Source organism: Phocoena phocoena, chromosome 16 (assembly GCF_963924675.1).
Source record: "Phocoena phocoena chromosome 16, mPhoPho1.1, whole genome shotgun sequence".
Lineage (NCBI taxonomy): Eukaryota > Metazoa > Chordata > Mammalia > Artiodactyla > Phocoenidae > Phocoena > Phocoena phocoena.
In genome coordinates, this window is record NC_089234.1 from 71557131 (window position 1) to 71574268 (window position 17138).

Consider the following 17138-nt stretch of genomic DNA (forward strand, 5'->3'; position numbering starts at 1 on the left):
TTGCTTCCTGGAGAACGCCTCCATATAAAGACACGGGGTCTAACCCACTGCAGAGGACATTTATTGTGTTTAGGCTAGTCAACATCCCAATTTGCTTTTGGAGAGTCCTCTCAAAGTGTCTTGTCTTCCTCTGAGTGAGATGGTTACATTGCCCAAACCGGGCCAGTCACACTTTCTCTTCTGGGAATTTGAATCCTGAACAAAACCCTGCAAGGATGGAGAACATAAGACAGAGCCCATTCATTTCCTGACGAAGCAGTGTAGCCCCTGCCAGTTAGATCTCCAAGTGGACCGGAGTCCTGGGTTCTCCGTTTATGCTGTCCTGCCAAGAGATGGGAGCTGTTGCTAACGATCAAAAGCCCTGTTCCTGTTTACTTCCCACTTCCTACAAGTACTCTGACCTTGAATCATTTGTAATTATCCACTGTAGTTCCCTAGCCTGGGAGTCTTTTACTCCATTAAGACTCTGCAAACGTTCTTCCCGCAGTCTTGGAACGCCCCCTTCTCAACCCAAGCAGTGTTTCTGCCTCTCTGTTCTCTTAAGGTAGCACAAGTACCCTGACGGAGGTACTTAGCACATTCTAGTGATTATTCACCTGACAGTCTCCTAGATTGCAAAACCCTTTGTTTTCATATAATGCCTGACACAGCATAAATGATTAAGAGCACAGAATCTAGAGTAAAGACAGTCTTGGTTGAAATTGCGTACCTCTGTTTTTTCGTCTGTAAAATGAGGGAAACGGTACCTCCCTCATAGGGATATATACAAGTATGCAAAGTACTCAGCACGGTGCCTGGTCATTCTCTCTTTGCCGCTGTCCCCAGCTCAATCCAATGTCTTCCTTCATTGCCCTGCTTTGTGCCCAGGAGGCTGACCCCTTGTGGGCAGCATTTCCTGGGCTCCCCCGGTGCCTGGTTTCTGCCTGGCTTTGACCAATGGTAGGTGCCACCAAGCAATTTGAGAGCAAAGAGAGAGGTAGGGGTATTCTCTCCACAGTCACTTTGACTCTTCGTCTCTGGCAATAAAATGATCTCTCTTCCCAATTCCTACTCCCTTTGGGTGGTCCCTCCTTTGCAGGTTCTGCTCTCCAGGCACTGGTAACACTAGGTCTTCCCTTTGTTACTCAAAGTCCAGGAGCAGTAATCACTTCCCACCGTCTAGTATGGGTGTCTCTTGTTTATTCCTTTAATGTTGTCCACATTGCATTAAATATCTAATTATAGATAATCCCAAGCACTTTGATGGGGAAGTATAAGAAGCTTTACACTGTGGTGGGTGGTAGGGATATAGGGGTGAGCATACCTTTCTGTGTGAGCACAGCCCTGGTGGGGAGGTGGATGGAGGAAATTCATTCATCAATTCATCAATTTCCATCTCTATTCAAATGTTCTCATGGAACATGTTTGACTTTACATTTTTTCTTTATAACTTTTGTCTCATGGGTTAGTCACCATCTTCTGAATTTTACCCAACAAACCAAAGTTGTAGCATATTGAATAGGTGACCCAAAAAATGTTTCCATGCCGAAACCATGGAGCAAAGTATTTGGACTGTCCACAGATTTTGGAGTGCAGAGACCCTGAACATGGAGTAGAGGTCATGCTCTTTCTCCCGTGTCATGTAATGAAGAAGACAAGAAGGCCAAAGCTTGCCATGTTGACCTGAAATATCGTTTGGAGCTGTCTGAAACTCTGTTATGTAGTGCACCGTAAGTCAGACACTGAGGCAGAGGTATATTTAGAAAATTGGCACTGCTTCATAAAAGATTCAATGCAATGGTCTTATCAGTTTTATCAGTTGCACCTGTATTTTCACAAGAAGAAACTGGAACCACTGGTACATTTGAACTGGGCAGCCTACCTCTGGAAGGAAACCCTTCCGCGGTCATCTATTATCTAGTATGATTACATCGTAGATCATACAAGTTGAAGTTGTAAGATACACGATGCCATGAGTGAATTCAGATGTGGGAAATGGCCTTAAAGTGTCCTGGACACATGAGGGAATTTCCTCCTTCTCTTCTTCAACACGTTTATGGAGGGTCTACTATGTGTCAAGCACGGCGGTCGATCCTGGGCTAGAGCTATGAACGAGCACAGTGAGGGGCCACACAGCCTAGCCTTACCAGTGGGCATGCTAGGCTCACACCGCCTGTATTTACCTCCTGTCTCTGCCGCTTTGGTGTCCCAACTTTGGGCGGCTCCCTTAACCTCAGGGGGTCTTAATTCCCCATCTATAGGATGAGTAAAAAGTAGTAGTTGCTCTATGGGATTCCGTGAGATGATTGTAACTACTTAGAATAGAATAGAGCTTGGCTGAGTAAGGCAACTGAAGAATTTCAGTGATCTACTGTAGCAAAAATATTACTCAGAGGGACTTCCGGGTGGTCCAGTGGTTAAGACTCTGCCTTCCAATGCATGGGGCATGGGTTCGATCCCTGGTCCGGGAGCTAAGATCCCACATGCTATGCAGTGCAGCCGAGCATGCATTCATTCCTTTGATTTTTGATCATTCATTTCTTCATTCCTTCAGTCAATGAAAGCTCACTAAACGAAGTTCTATTCTTGCTGCCCCTGTGCTCTAGAGAATAGTGATGAACAGGACACATCTGGTACCTGCTGTTGGGAGTTTATAGTTTCGCTGTGCAGACAGACAACGAGCACTTTACAGATGCTGTCAGTCCAACACCTGGAGATAAACTGGGTGTTTCGGAAACAGTATTCGTGAAGACGTAGGGTGTTTTCGGCTATGGCCTTGAAACCAAGCAATGCAGGTCGGAAGGATGTAAAGTGGAAAGTGTGTATATGTGTCCACACACACACACAGACGGAGATGCATATTCCATGTAATTTTACATCTCTCATTTCCATTTTCATGAGACAGGGTGGTGGTTCAGAGCATGGCCCTCTGTAGCCTGGATGTCTGCATTTGAACCTAGCCTGCCCCTCATTAACTGTGTGACTGGGGTCAAATTATTTAACTTCCTCCTAGTCATTTTCATCACTGGCAAAACGTGGATGATAATAAGAGCACCTACTTTTTAGGTTTACTGTGAGCCTTAGATGAGTTAATACAAGTGAGAAGACAGTGCTCCATTAGCTTGTACCCGCCTTGACTCATTTTTCTAAGGTAGACTGGGAACAGCACAGGCTTAGCAATTAGCCAGACCAGGGCCTGAATCTCACTCCATCACTTACCAACTGAGTGACTCAGCAAGTAACTTAACCTCTCTAAATTCCAGTTTCCTCATCTATAAAATGAAGATAATGATACTTAACCACATGAGATTGCTTTGTGGTTACGAGACTGCATAGTTCTTGGCAATTACCAGGCACTCAAAGAATAGCATGTATTCCTCTTCCCCACCTTCCTCTAAGATTAAAAATCGTTTAAGCCAGATAGCATGATGAAAGAAAAGGCAAGAAAAAGATGAAACAATATTCTGGAGAGTTGCAAGAAAAAAATTGATATAGTGTGTCTTTAAGGTCATTTTTGACATTTGAAAATTTGTCTTTTTCAACAAAAGCTCTGTAAGCACGAGGGGGAAGGATTAATCCACTTCTACTGTTTTCTGATCTTTTATCTGTTAGAGGATGAGTGAATGAAAGGGAATTAATAGCATGATCTTCAGATCTCTGAGCTAACTGCTGTAAAAACTCTAAAGTCTATTTTTTTAAGTTATTTTTATGTCAAAGTGTAGTGTCTGTGTAGCTGTGCTGCCATTCATCAACAGGGGAAGAACAAGACGTACAAAAGAGAAGGAACCTGCCCTGATGTCCTAAGTCAGGAAGGGAAGTCCGGTCAGCCGGGCAGGCACTGGACTGGCATCTCAGGGGCTGTGCAAATGTCCTCACTCTCCCCTACCAACCAGTGCCTGCCTCTGTCCTCCATGTTTCTGGCTCCCTTGCGGGGCTGAGGACCGCAGAGCGATTTTAGGTTAATTTCTGTCTTATTCTCTAAAAGCTTCAGGTAGCATATAGTCTAAGAAGGGGGGGACCTTAGAATATTTAACAAATCACAGACTTCTTAACAAATGCCCCAAATGATAACTAACAAGGCAAAAAAACAAGTGCCTTCCTTCAGGGTACCACCTCTGTATGCATTTTTCTTGAAATGCTTTCCCTTAGGTCTCTTGCCTCCCAAGGGAGGCTCATTTAAATCCGGTTTATTTCATGACCCACCTTTTCCTCTCACTCCACCTTGTTGAAAGTGCATCAACTTCTGGGTCCAAGAGAGACCCAGAAGGGCAGGGGCTGCACAGAGCTGTAGAGCCAGCAGTACTGAACTTCTCTGACCCTCGCCTCACAAACAGATCTTGCATCTTCATGTCACCGGGGATAAAACCTCTGGGTGGTTGAGAGGTCATTCTGGTCTTTACCGATTGAGAGATTTAGCGAGTAACAACCCTCTCAACTCCAGTTTCCTTCTCTGTGAAATGGAGCTAACAACACTCAGCCACTTGAGATTGCTTTGAGAGGTACTGGTGTAGCACAGTCTCTCTCTGCCAAAACCCGCTCCCCAGCCCCGCTCTGTCCTGGGGCAGGGGTTGATCAGGAACTCATCCGTGGCTTCTCTGGGTCAAATTCCATTCATAGGTAAAGTGTCGAGGTTGGACTAGATTTCTGAGTTCTCTCGTGTGTCTAAATGCTCTGCTGAGGTGTGACTGAACAAAAAACCTTCACAGGAAGGTGGAGGCAATTTTCACATTCCAGGCAGGCAATAATTTCCTAAGCCAACGGGCGCCTCCCCCCCTGCCCCCCCTCCAGCAGCCAGCCAGCTTCCACGCTCCCTGCCTTCTCCAGGCTGCATTCTGCCCACATCATTCACGACATTATGAGTCTGGACCCCCAGCCATTTTGAGTTTTTGACCCCGGAATTCAGTCTTACACTAAAGTTGGAACCATGCTGTGTGTAAGAATGAGCTAATTTTCAGTTCTCAGTTGATAGGCGTGGACTGTCTGAGCAAACATGGGAATGCTGGTCATACATTCTCTTTATAAGAAATCTGGGAAAACTCGGTGGAGATGAGAACAGGGACATGGCAACTTCAGAAACCCACTGGTGAACACAGAAATATTTTTCAAGCAGGGTTTCCCTGTCCCCCAAATGTAATTTCATATACATTGATTGGTTCGACCAACTATCAAGATATTTGCTCAGGTGGTTAGGGGGTATCTGAATCAAAGAAAAAGCTTTCTAAAAATATCTTTTATCAAAACAAGTAGAGAAAAGTACACAAATGATCAGTGTACAGGTCAATGCATTATTACAAAGTGAACACACTTGAGTAACCGCAAACCAGGTCAGAAATAGAAGAGGATGAGAAGCCCCCATTGTATCCCCTCTCCATTTTTCCTTCCAGAAACTATTTCTGGGACCACCTTCCTCTGATTCTTACTGTTACTTTTTTCCCTCTAATCTTTCTCCCTCTGAGGACAAAACAAAATAGTATCAACTAGCACTGGCCATTCTTTTCCCCATAACCTGAATGGAAGGCGGTAAATTGAGTGGAAAGGAATGATGTGAGACGAATAGATGAACTGCTATTTTCCTACCTGTAAGAACACTCGCCGGCGTGGCCAGGGTCCACAGGTGTTTTGGGAACTTTCATCTCACATAGACTTCTGGACACGTGCAAGATGAAAAACCGCGGCTCAGGAAGCTTATGCAGCTTCATTTGGACTTCAGAAACCAACCCTTTGCAAGGTGTAGGGTCTCTGTCTAGGTCAGAATTAGAGGAGGTTCAGTGTCTAAAGGAAATGTTCATTTCGGTGATGGGTGGTCCCAGCCCCCTCTGAGAAGCTGGTAGAAGATATGGTGTCCCTTCTCAGAAAGACCTATATATGCAGGAACACAAAAAGTGCACATCACTTTACGGGGTTGCCACACCTGGTAAGCCCTAGGTACCCACCTATGGACTGTCCCCAGTCTGCCGCAGTGACTGTGGGAATCTCAGCACTCACGCTCATTACCTTTCAGCTAAAGATAGGAGTGTACTGTTAGTACAGCTCACCTGCCATACAGACTAAACGTCCTCGGATGCAGCCTCTCTCCCTCAGCACACTAAGTGCACTTCAGGGGCGCCCCCCTTTCCCACAGAGCTGTCACAAAGGGCAGCACTTGACATCCTCACTCCTCACTGCCCAGGAGCACCGACTCCACAAAGTTCTGGTGCCCGTCTCTCTGGGATCACTGCCATCTGGGGATACAGCTCCGGCCAGGAGGGCGCCCTGCCGTCCAGGAACCTGGGAGACCCGGGGAGACTCGCACTCATCCTCAGACCCGGGCTCCCTCCAAATGCACACTATCCTGGGCGGGCCGGCGCGGGCACGCGGTGGGCGGCGGGGCGCAGCGGCGCTGGGGGACGCGCTCGTGCGCGCACCGAGAGGGCCCGTGGACGGCGGTGCCCCGCTCTCCCGCGGCCTTGGTGGCTCCGGGCCGGAGCTGGGCCCGGGCAGCGGCCCCCGCAGTGCCCTTCCTCCTCCTGGCCGGCCCAGCATGGCCGGGAGCCGCGAGAGCGGGAGCAGCGCCCCTACCGCCCGCCTTTCCACCTCCATCTCCTCCGCCTCCTTCTCCTTCCCTGCTCACTCAGTCACAACCGGTTCAGACTGGCCGGGGTGCCCCGCAAAGAAGAGAGACGGGGCGGGGGGGGGGGAAACACAGGGAATAACTTCCCGAGGAGGAGGACCACGACGAGAAGGTGGAGCCCACAGGAGGGGCCGGCTCCCTCCCTCCACGTGGCCCCCGCCGCCGCCGCCGCCGCGGGGCTAGGCGGGGGCAGAGGGCGGCGGCTCGCGGGGCAGCGCGTAGCGGGACCGATTGCCCAATACTCCGGCAGGGGCCGGGGCCGGGCCCCCGGATAAATAGCCGCCCGGCAGGACTGGAGCTCCAGGGGAGAGCGGCGGCCGCGGTCCTCTCCGCACCACCCGCCCGGGGCACTGCGCCCTGTGCTGCGCCCCGGAGACCCGCCGAGGCCGGTACCCAGGTAAAGGGCTGGAGCTCGCGGGGAGGGTGCCAGTGGTCGGCGGCCGCCCGTCTGCCTAGCCTCCCGGAGGCGAGAAGTACCTCCTCCGTCTCGGAGCCGTAGGAGGCGACCCTGCCATCCACGGCCGAGCAGCTCGGAACCGGTTCCTTGTTGGGAGTGTGTGTCTCGGGGGCTGAGAGTGTCCTCGGTGCGTTTGCGCCCACCCCATGACCCCCGCCACCCTTTTCTCCGCGGTGGGCCAGTTTTCCCGGGGCTCCGAGGGCGGCATTTGGCACGGAGTTGGAAGAGGGGAGAAAGGGAGTCCTGGAGGGAGGCCGGTGCCCTCGGATTGGGCTCAGGGAAGACATCTGCTCCGGGACTCCCGAGACAGCTTCTGGGACTGCTGGTGGCAGAGCAGGGGTGGGGGGAAGCGACCCAGGTGAGCCCCAGTTTCCCAGAGGGCAGCGAGGCCTCGCTGGTGCGCGCAGGTGTCCCCGGGAGGGTCGCGTTGGGGGCGCCCGCGGGGGGCTCCTGAGCTGGGAGGAAAGCAGAGCGCAGCTCGGGCGAGCGCTGGACGCACGGGCGCCTCGGCCACCTGGACACAGAGCGGGAACTTGGGAGGACTTGGTGCTTCACGCTCCATCTGTGGCTCTCCCTAGTCAACCTGCTCCAGCTTCAACAGCTGCCAGAGGCTTTGGAGGGAACTACCAACCACTTAAAACCTTGGTCATCAAAAACAGATCAGTGTTTCTTAGGATGCCTCGTCTAATCTAGCCCAAGGCCATCCATCCCGGAGGTTTAGGTAGGATTTACACTAAATATGCATATTACTTACATAGTAAGTTATTTAATATAATATTTTTTGGATCAATCTCCTGGGTCACAGTTAGTTTGGGTGTAATCCTGAATTACCTGGATTCTAGTTCAGATTGCAGTTGGGTGCCTCCCCCTCCCCTCAGTAGGATTTTCAGTTGTTCCATCAAATCCTGTTCATTTGGTTATGTCCTAAGTTTCTTAGATTTGAATTGGCTTCAGCTGTGAGAAATTGTTCTGGCTCGTTCAGAACAGCTGAGGAAGATAGAGAAGATTCTGAAGTGAAAGCACCAATTATTCATGATAGGATTACACCTTCTTTTAAATACCTCGTGGATCCAGATAACAGGGTTACCCATATCATTGCTAGGAAAAAAAAAAAATTCTTTTAAGGCCCTGGGAAGTGGAAATGACATGATAAAATAGTTTAACCTGCAATTTTGCAACAACTCTGCACTGACTGCCTAAGATCGTCCTTCTCTGTTTCTTCTCTTCTGTGAGTAGGCAAGAGGGGTAACAAGGACCCTTCCTGTCAGTGGGCTGAATATAGAAAAGGACAAAAGATATGCAGGGGTAGATCAGGACACTAGGAAATCTTTTCTGATTTCTGAAAAAGATGGTGGTGATGGGTGTCTGAATCTGTATCAGGGCAGATGGTGGTGCTTTGGGGGTGGACCTGGTCATGAAACTAGTGCTAGAGGATGACAGTTAGATGTAGTCAGATTGTCAAGCTTTATTTTCTCACCTCAATCTTTTGAACCCCTAGGTTTTGTAGTCTTTTTTCGAAGCGGGCTATCTCTTGAACTTAATTCATACCATGCAGTTGGGTATAGAAAGCCAGTGGGAAAGTACAAAAGAGACAATGTCTTGCGGGTTTAACTATAGCTTTACAGGAAAGTATCACCTAGTAACTTTAATTTTCATGAAAGATTGCAAGAATGCATATACTTTGAGCTAGTTGGCCTTTGGGAGGTTCTTTGCAGACATCAGCGTATTCCCTGCAGGTAATGAGATTGAACTGTGACTTAAAACTGAGTTCAAGGAAAGAACACATGACCCGTGCTTTCAAAGAGTTTAGTCCGGTGGGAAAGATAGGCATGTTTACAAATATCTATAATACAAGATAGTAAAAATGGAATCACATGGCAGTGACATCAATAGTGTGCTACTGAATGGCAGAGAAAAGGAGAGGTTTATTCAAGGCTAAGAACTGAGAAAAGTTGCGTGGTGAGTGTAGCATTTGAGCCGGCACTTGAAGAAGGAAGAGGATTTTCTTGATGGAAATGAGGGCTGCTGGAAGTCTGGTGTGTTCCAAGGTAGCAGAGCAGTTTGGAGCGGCTGGAGCCTGGAATTTAAGATAGATAAGGCTGGGAGGTCGGATGGGGCTAGATTATGGAGGGCATGACAAGCCATGCTAAGAAATTAAAATACGATCGAACATTATTATTGTATTTATACCAACATCGTTAACGTCCTTAACTGTAGTTTATTCCCTGAAGTTCAATTTTGTGAGCTTTCCCTAAAGAAGTAAATGAATAAAATCTTAATGGTATTTGCTTCCTATAAATGTAAAAGAGTAATAATGTGTTTCAAATAGCCTTCAATGCTTTATTCAAATCCAACAGTTATTTTCCCTCTGAATCTGTAATCTTATGGTATAACAACTTTTAGTTTGATTAAAACTTTGGCTAGGAAAACACCTCCACTTTCCTGAGCCACTATGCAGGGTAAAGCCACTTTCTGTTCACTGTTTCAATTACAGATAGTAACAATGATTATTATTATTCATCTTGATTAAACACGGTATGTCAACTGAACCACATACCTTATTTTATCTAGGGAGGCATAATTTTTATCTTAATCTGAGAATTTTAATAAGGTCACTCGGCTAAGTAAATGGCATGACCAGGATTTGAACCCAAAAAGTATGTCTCGAGAGCCTATCCTTTGGGCAGGGGCATACTATATGATACCTGTTATTAATAGTAGTTAGCAGGTGGGCCTGCTACCTGTAGGAGAAGTGGTTCTCTGTTTTTTCTTTGCATCCACATTCCCAGCATTCTGATTTTATTTTAGTTTATTTTTTTAATTGAGATACAATTGCCATATAACATATTACTTTTAGGTGTACAACACAATGATTCTAAATATGTGTATATTGCAAAATGATCACCACAGTAAGTTTAATTAACATGTATCACCACACATAGTTACAGTTTTTTCGTGTGTGTGATGAGAACTTTTAAGGTCTACTCTCTTGGCAACTTCCAAATATTTAATACAGTGTGTTAACTGTAGTCACCATTATCCATTACATTAGCCATCATTCTGATTAATTTTATTTTACAGATTCAATGATGGCACATATTTCAACATTTTAACACATCTTCAAACTGTTACATGATCTTGTACTTTTATGACCCACTCAAAGGAAACTCTTAAGCTCTTTGAGAAGAGATGGCATATGAGATGAGAAAAACATTAGTGAATGTAGCAGCCTTAAATACAAAGACCAGACCTGGCAGATTCCCTGGAAGAGTGTCAATCTCATATATTCTTTTCACTATTCCCAGCAGATCCCCCCAAATGCACCAGATCTTTTTGTGTTTCAGCACCCCATATATAATACCATGTGTCTTGATTTTTTTTTTTACTCTGAAAGTGGTATAGCAAATCTACTCGTTTGTACACGACATGCTAAAGTGTATATTCAGACAACAGATTGGATTCTATATAATCATGTGCAAGTTATGCAAAACACACACTAAGCAAAAGGACACACCAGTGTATATAGCATCATCAGAGATTTCTTCACCAGAACTTCGCCACTACTACTTGGACCGAGCTTTGTGGGCTGTGGGTTGTGTGGAATCAAGATGAGCTGAAACAAGAGCCTGGTAGCATGGCATGATATGAGGGTGGGATAAAGGGAAATGATGGTACCAACTTGCGTCTAAGTGTCTGGCCCTCATTTTGCCTGTAATGACTCTGTTAAATCTCTAGATCTTTTCATCTTTTCTCAGACTCTGAATGATTTACGAATTCCACTATTTTCTGAGCCTGAGAGCAGGATTGGAAATAGGTGGCCATTCGCTGGGTGGGTCAGTAAGGGCTCTTGAGACTGATCTCTCCCCTAATAAGACATCTCTAAACCTCAGGCTCCTTGTACAGAGGAGGAAATTGAGGAGTTCTTAAAATCGAGGATAGCATATTCACAAGGTTCACCCAGGGCAGACGGGCATCACAGAGGAGCAAAGCAGACCGGCGTGGGAGGTAGGGAGAGCACAGGTGAGACTCTCAACACAAGTCGACCTACGTCCTGTGTCAGGGAGATGAGAGGGAGTGGAAGGCACTGGAGAGAACATGCCCATTCAACGAGGGCCAGAGCTACTCAGTTCCAGCCAATTGTTACATAAGAACAAGGGCCCAGTGTTGCCAGATCTTCTGAGTTTTCGAAAAAATCCGGGAATTCAGATTTTTGATGTGCAAACATTGGCAATTCATTCAAAATGGCTAAACATAAAAAATAAAATAGATTAAAATAAATAGAATAGAATAAAATAAAATATTGGGCAGGCCAAACAAAACACCTCTAGAGATCTAGAGATCAGATTTGGCCCGTATGTTGTGAATGTGCTATATGATTTCCAGGCTTCCTTCTGGCTTCAGGGTTCCATGATCCTACGCTCAAGTCCATCAGATCTCTAACTCCTTTCTCCTTTGCTGAAACACGTTCCAGTACGCACCATACCTAAAGTGTGATAGCTTTGGAAGAGCTCTTTGGCAAATGCTGGACTATGATAGATTTACAAGGCCTTTAAGGTCAAAGAATGCCCTTTTCCGATGGCCATGCTGTTGACATAATTCAGAGGCCCCAGCAGTTAACTGCTTGTGTTAATTATCCCTTTCAGGGACAATTAGTGCGGTTTAATTCGAGGACTCAGAGCTGATCTCTAAATATTTTCCTTCCTGCTCCTTCCTTCTCACCCCAATGTGAGATAATAATCAGCTGGAAAATCGATCCGGGTTTCCACTTGGACAAGGTGTATTTATAGGCTTGTCTTATGGTGTTTAGACAAAGAAATCTTCATTATCTTTACCCTGGAAAGATTTCACCATGTAGTCTGTCTCTCTTCTTAAAAGAGAGCTACCTGGGGATGTCCTTGAATTGCAACAAGGTGAGTAAGTTAAGGGTTTGACTTTTGTGAGATGTGTTAATACGGAAGTTTAGTTTAGGTTTTTTTTTTTTATTCCCTCTTTTTTTTTTTTTTTTTTTGGCCAAGTCACGCAGCCTGCAGGATCCTAGCTCTTCTACCAGGGATCAAACCTGGGCCCTCAAGAGTGAAAGCTCAGCGTCCTAATCACTGGACTGCCAGGGAATTCCCTTTTTAAAAAAATTTTATTGGAGTATAGTTATTTACAATGTTGTGTTAGTTTCAGGTATACAGCAAAGTGAATCACTTATTACATATACAGTATATCCCCTAGGGTCTTTTTTTTTTTTAAAGCATATTTATATGGATCCAAAAAAATAAAATGAGAACAAAACTAGTGGACTTGCATGTGATTGCAATCCCAAATTCTTTTTAATAACTGGTTCTTAGGAGAACTATGCAGTTAAATTCTTTAATATACTATTTTTAAAGCTGAGTTTCTTGGATGTGATGTGTTCTTCGCTTTAGGCCAGGGAGCTGTTTTACAAACAAGTGGGCCTGACTCTACCTGAAAAGTTCAGAGCAGACATTGACGATGGGAAGGAAGCATCTGAGTAAATAAAAGAAGCATGGCATGTTCAGAGAAACCACATACCTTATTGTGACTGAGCTGACTGACAGAGGACCGGCAGAAGGCTCTCGATGACAGTTCTGAGCCACAGTTTGTCCTTGTCGTGGCTCCAGTGATGAGTCAACCCTCCCTTGCACTTCCAAGAGTGTGTCAACCAACTCTGGATGTCTAACATTTAATCTGAACCTAGAGACTGTCATACAGAGTGAAGTAAGTCAGAAAGAGAAAAACAAATATCGTGTAATATTGCTTATATGTGGAATCTAGAAAAATGGTACAGAGGAACTTATTTACAAAGCAGAAACAGAGACACAGATGTAGAGAACAAACTTACGAACACCGAGGAGGGAAGGGGGTGGGATGAACTGGGAGATTGGGATTGACGTATGTACACTACTGTGTGTGAAATAGATAACTAGTGAGAGCCCTGTAGAGCACCGGGAACTCTATGCAACGCTCTGTGGTGACCTAAATGGGAAGGAAATCTAAAAAAGAGGGGATATGTGTATACAGCTGACTCACTTCGCTGTACAGCAGAAACTCACACAAATTGTGAAGCAACTGTAGTCCAATAAAAATTAATTTAAAAACCCCAAACCTGAAAGAATCGGGTAATTATCTGATCATTGAAGACATACCACCTGATATTATATTGGTAAAAACTTTGAATTAAAAAAATCAACTTTATGTTTACCCGTGTATTTAGCTAGCCTTTCAGATTCAACGATGGGAGCGGGCTCTAAGTGCCAAGGAAGCAGAGACCACACCGCCTTCACTCCACAGTACCTTCCAAATGCATTCAATTCATTTTCTTCGAAATACACAAATGCCTTCCAAATGTACTCATTCTTTTTGTTGAATGAAAGCTGTTTGATGAATCATTTTGATATACAGGAGATTTAGGTCAGTAGCTTTTCTACACATTCATTCATTTATTCATTCTATAAAGATTTGTTGAGCTTTCACTGTATGCCAAGTACAGTTCTCAGTGCTAGGGACGTAGTGCTAGAGCTTGTGGGCTACATACCGTAACAAATAATAACATGTTGTGATAAAAGTAGTAAGAGCAAAGATTGCCCAAAGTATCGTGAGACCTTCGAGGAGGAATGAGTAACTGTTGGAGGGTCTGGATGGCATCGAGTAGGAGGAGACATTTAGGCTAAGTCTTGAAGGAAGAGGCGGAGTTTGCCAGTAGGCGAGCTGGAGAAAGGATTACAGCCCTGCAGCAGCTGGTCGGGGACCCGAAGAGTCAAAGGCACACAGGAGGGAAGGAGCCCAGCTTAAGGGCTGAATTGTGACAGTGGCTTGGGAAGCACAGGTTTGGGGACATCCTGGAGGGGTGGTTAGGGCTGAATCGTTGCAGATCTTTAGAGGAAAACGGAAAGAATTAGGTAGCTAGCTGGGTATTGAAAGATCTAAATTCCTAATATATGAACAAAACATGGATTTGTAAAATCATGTTTTCATTTTCATTTATAATTTTTGAATCACATTATTCATTTGTGGCAGGCCAGAAGCTCCAAGAGGGCAGGAATAATCATCTTTGGTTGTCTTTTGCACTTAGAAATTAAACAAAAACCACAGTAAGGACATTTTTCTTGTCTGGATGCGTGCAAGCCAGAAAATATTGAGTTGAGGAACGATTGGGAAGGGAGAAATTGGAGCGGGGGAAAAACTCTTTCAAGTTTTTCTAAGCAAGCCTTTAAAAGATGCCACAACAGTAACAATACCTGTAAACATTTACTCTGTGTCAAGTACCACACCTAGTGCTTCACAGTTTATTTCCTATATTCCTCATAAAAATCCTAAGAGGAAGAAGTTCTTCCTATTCTATTCTCATTTTATAGATGAAGAAACTGAGAAGGTTTTTAACTTGCTGAAAGTCACATGACTAATAGTCTGCTATTAATTATGGTCTAACCTCAACTAGGAACTCAGGAAAAATGACTCCAGGGTCCATGCTCTAGACGAGGGGCTTTCAGTGTTTTTGACTGTGATGTGTTTTACAACCCAACCCTGCCTGCATACACAGGCACGCGTATAAACACTGAAGCCAAGTCTCAAAGTAGCGCTTAACCCTTACCATGATGCAGGAGGTGTGCTTGTATTTTCTGCTTTCATCGATTTCATTTGAGTCTGAATTTCAGTTTTCTTTCTTTGTTTTTTTTTTTTTTTTTTGCTGTACGTGGGCCTCTCACTGCTGTGGCCTCTCCCGTTGCGGCGCACAGGCTCCGGATGTGCAGGCTCAGCGGCCATGGGTCACGGGCCCAGCCGCTCTGCGGCATGTGGGATTTTCCCGGACCAGGGCACGAACTCATGTCCCCTGCATTGGCAGGCAGTCTCTCAACCACTGCACCACTAGGGAAGCCCCTGAATTTCAGTTTTAAACAGTGCTGCTCACAATTCACAATTGATCTGACGACCCACGATACATTACAGAGTTTGGACAACACTCCTCTAGCCCTCTACTTTGCACTGCTTCCCAAACTATAGCTTAATACCCTTTTCTGTTAAATTCAGCAAACATTTATTCAGTGCCGACTACATGCAGGAATGTGGAAAGAACATAAAGAATATAAGGTATGGCCTGACCCTGAGGAATTTTCAGCATAGTGAAGAGAAAGACAAGTAATGGCTAATAATAATGCAGGCCAGGAAAAAGAGAAAAGAGGCACAAGCCACATGTAGTAGGAACATAGAAGAAGGAGTGATGAATACTGGCTCTCAGTGTATATACTGATTTAACTAGTAGTGTTTAGTGGTGTGTGTGTGTGTGTGTGTGTGTGTCTGTCTGTCTGTCTGCTACAAGAACATTAAAAGACTTTTATGGGGCTTCCCTGGTGGTGCAGTGGTTGAGAGTCCGCCTGCCGATGCAGGGGACATGGGTTCGTGCCCTGGTCTGGGAAGATCCCACATGCCGCAGAGCGGCTGGGCCCGTGAGCCATGGCCGCTCAGCGTGCGTGTCCGGAGCCTGTGCTCCGCAACGGGAGAGGCCACAACTGTGAGAGGCCCACGTAACGCAAAAAAAAAAAAAGACTTTTATGAATAAATAGAAATGTCTTTGGTAAAGACTTTTGGGACTTAGGGCCAAAGAAGATCTGAAGACCACAGTACTCTGTGTATTATTCTCAAAGGTTCTTGAAGTGGTCAAATTATCATTGTTATTATTTAGACATTAGTTTGTCCAGTGTAAGCTCTTGAAAGATGTTAGCATGTTCAGTTATGTTAAAGAGTATCCATTAAAAAAAGGTTTCCAATCAAATTCCCAAAGTAAAAGAATGCAAACGTACGGACCAGTTATGAATCTGCATTCGGTAATAAATGCTAGGGTTAAATGGAGAGAGCCTTAAGTAGAGTCTAGCAAAAATCCTGTGGTTATACTGGAGGTAGAAGGAGGGTTATTAATATCTTCCTAATATATCTTATGTAGATTAAAAAGATAACGTTTGAAAATCCTGGCACTGTGTCTGATACATAGAAAGTGTTAATAGAAAATGGCAATTAAAAGTTATACCTTGATATGGCTAAGTAAGAGTACATTTAATTCTTGGAAATTTTCTTAGTTCCACTGTTTAGAGAATTCCTAAGAAAGGATAGTATTATGATACCCTTGGGATTTCAGGATATTTGAAATCTTTTTCCATAGCCATGTTTGATGTGGGTAAAAAAAAAAAATATATCAAATAACTAAAAGCAGTCAGGTCTTTCATTTTAGGCTTGTCCACCAAGAAGAACAATCACGTAAGTTAGGGCGGTGGTGCACTCCTTTCGGTCAGGAACTTGACATGGAGATAACCTGGGCCTCAACCCCAGAGATCCTGTCTTCATGGGTCAAGAGAAGGCTCAGACATTGGTCATTTTTAAGCCCTCAAGGTGATTCCACGGTGCAGCCAGGTTTGGAATCCCCTGCAAAATGTATGTTTTGATGATTAGAAACGTGCTTCTGTGGAGATGCAACCTTAAAATGGGGTCCCGTGTTTGCTTTTGTGATGCCCATAGAGTCACCATTTTTTCTTGAGAACTAGTTTAGAAAACAAGATCTTAGGTATCTTTTTTTTTTTTTTTTTTTTGGCCATGCTGTGCCGCTTGTGGAATCTACCAGGGATCGCACCCCAGCCCATGGCAATGAAAGCACAGAGTCTTAACCACTGGACCGCCACGGGATTCCCAGAAACTGTAACTATTGATATAACAGAAAAGTGGAATTCTAACCATCCTTTGGGACCACATAATACCATTACTAAAAGATCCCAGCCTCTCTCCCACTCTGTTCCCCTAACTTGAGATGTTTTGCTGATTTGACCACATTGATAGGTGACATCATAGTCACGCTGACAGCTTTATTGTAACTGTCATCATCACCATTACCAATATCATCATCGTTAGAATCTTCTCAAAGTTTCCCCTCCCGCCCTCATGCCTGCTCGGCTGGAGACTACAGAGGCTGGCCGGGGCACGTGGCTTGGACCCAGAGCAGTGGGGCGACTGTCTCGGCACAGGCTGCCTGCAGATTCTTGAAGCTGCTCCTCCTGGGGCTTTTCTTGGGCTGCTGTGCAGCAGCCGGATGGCATGATG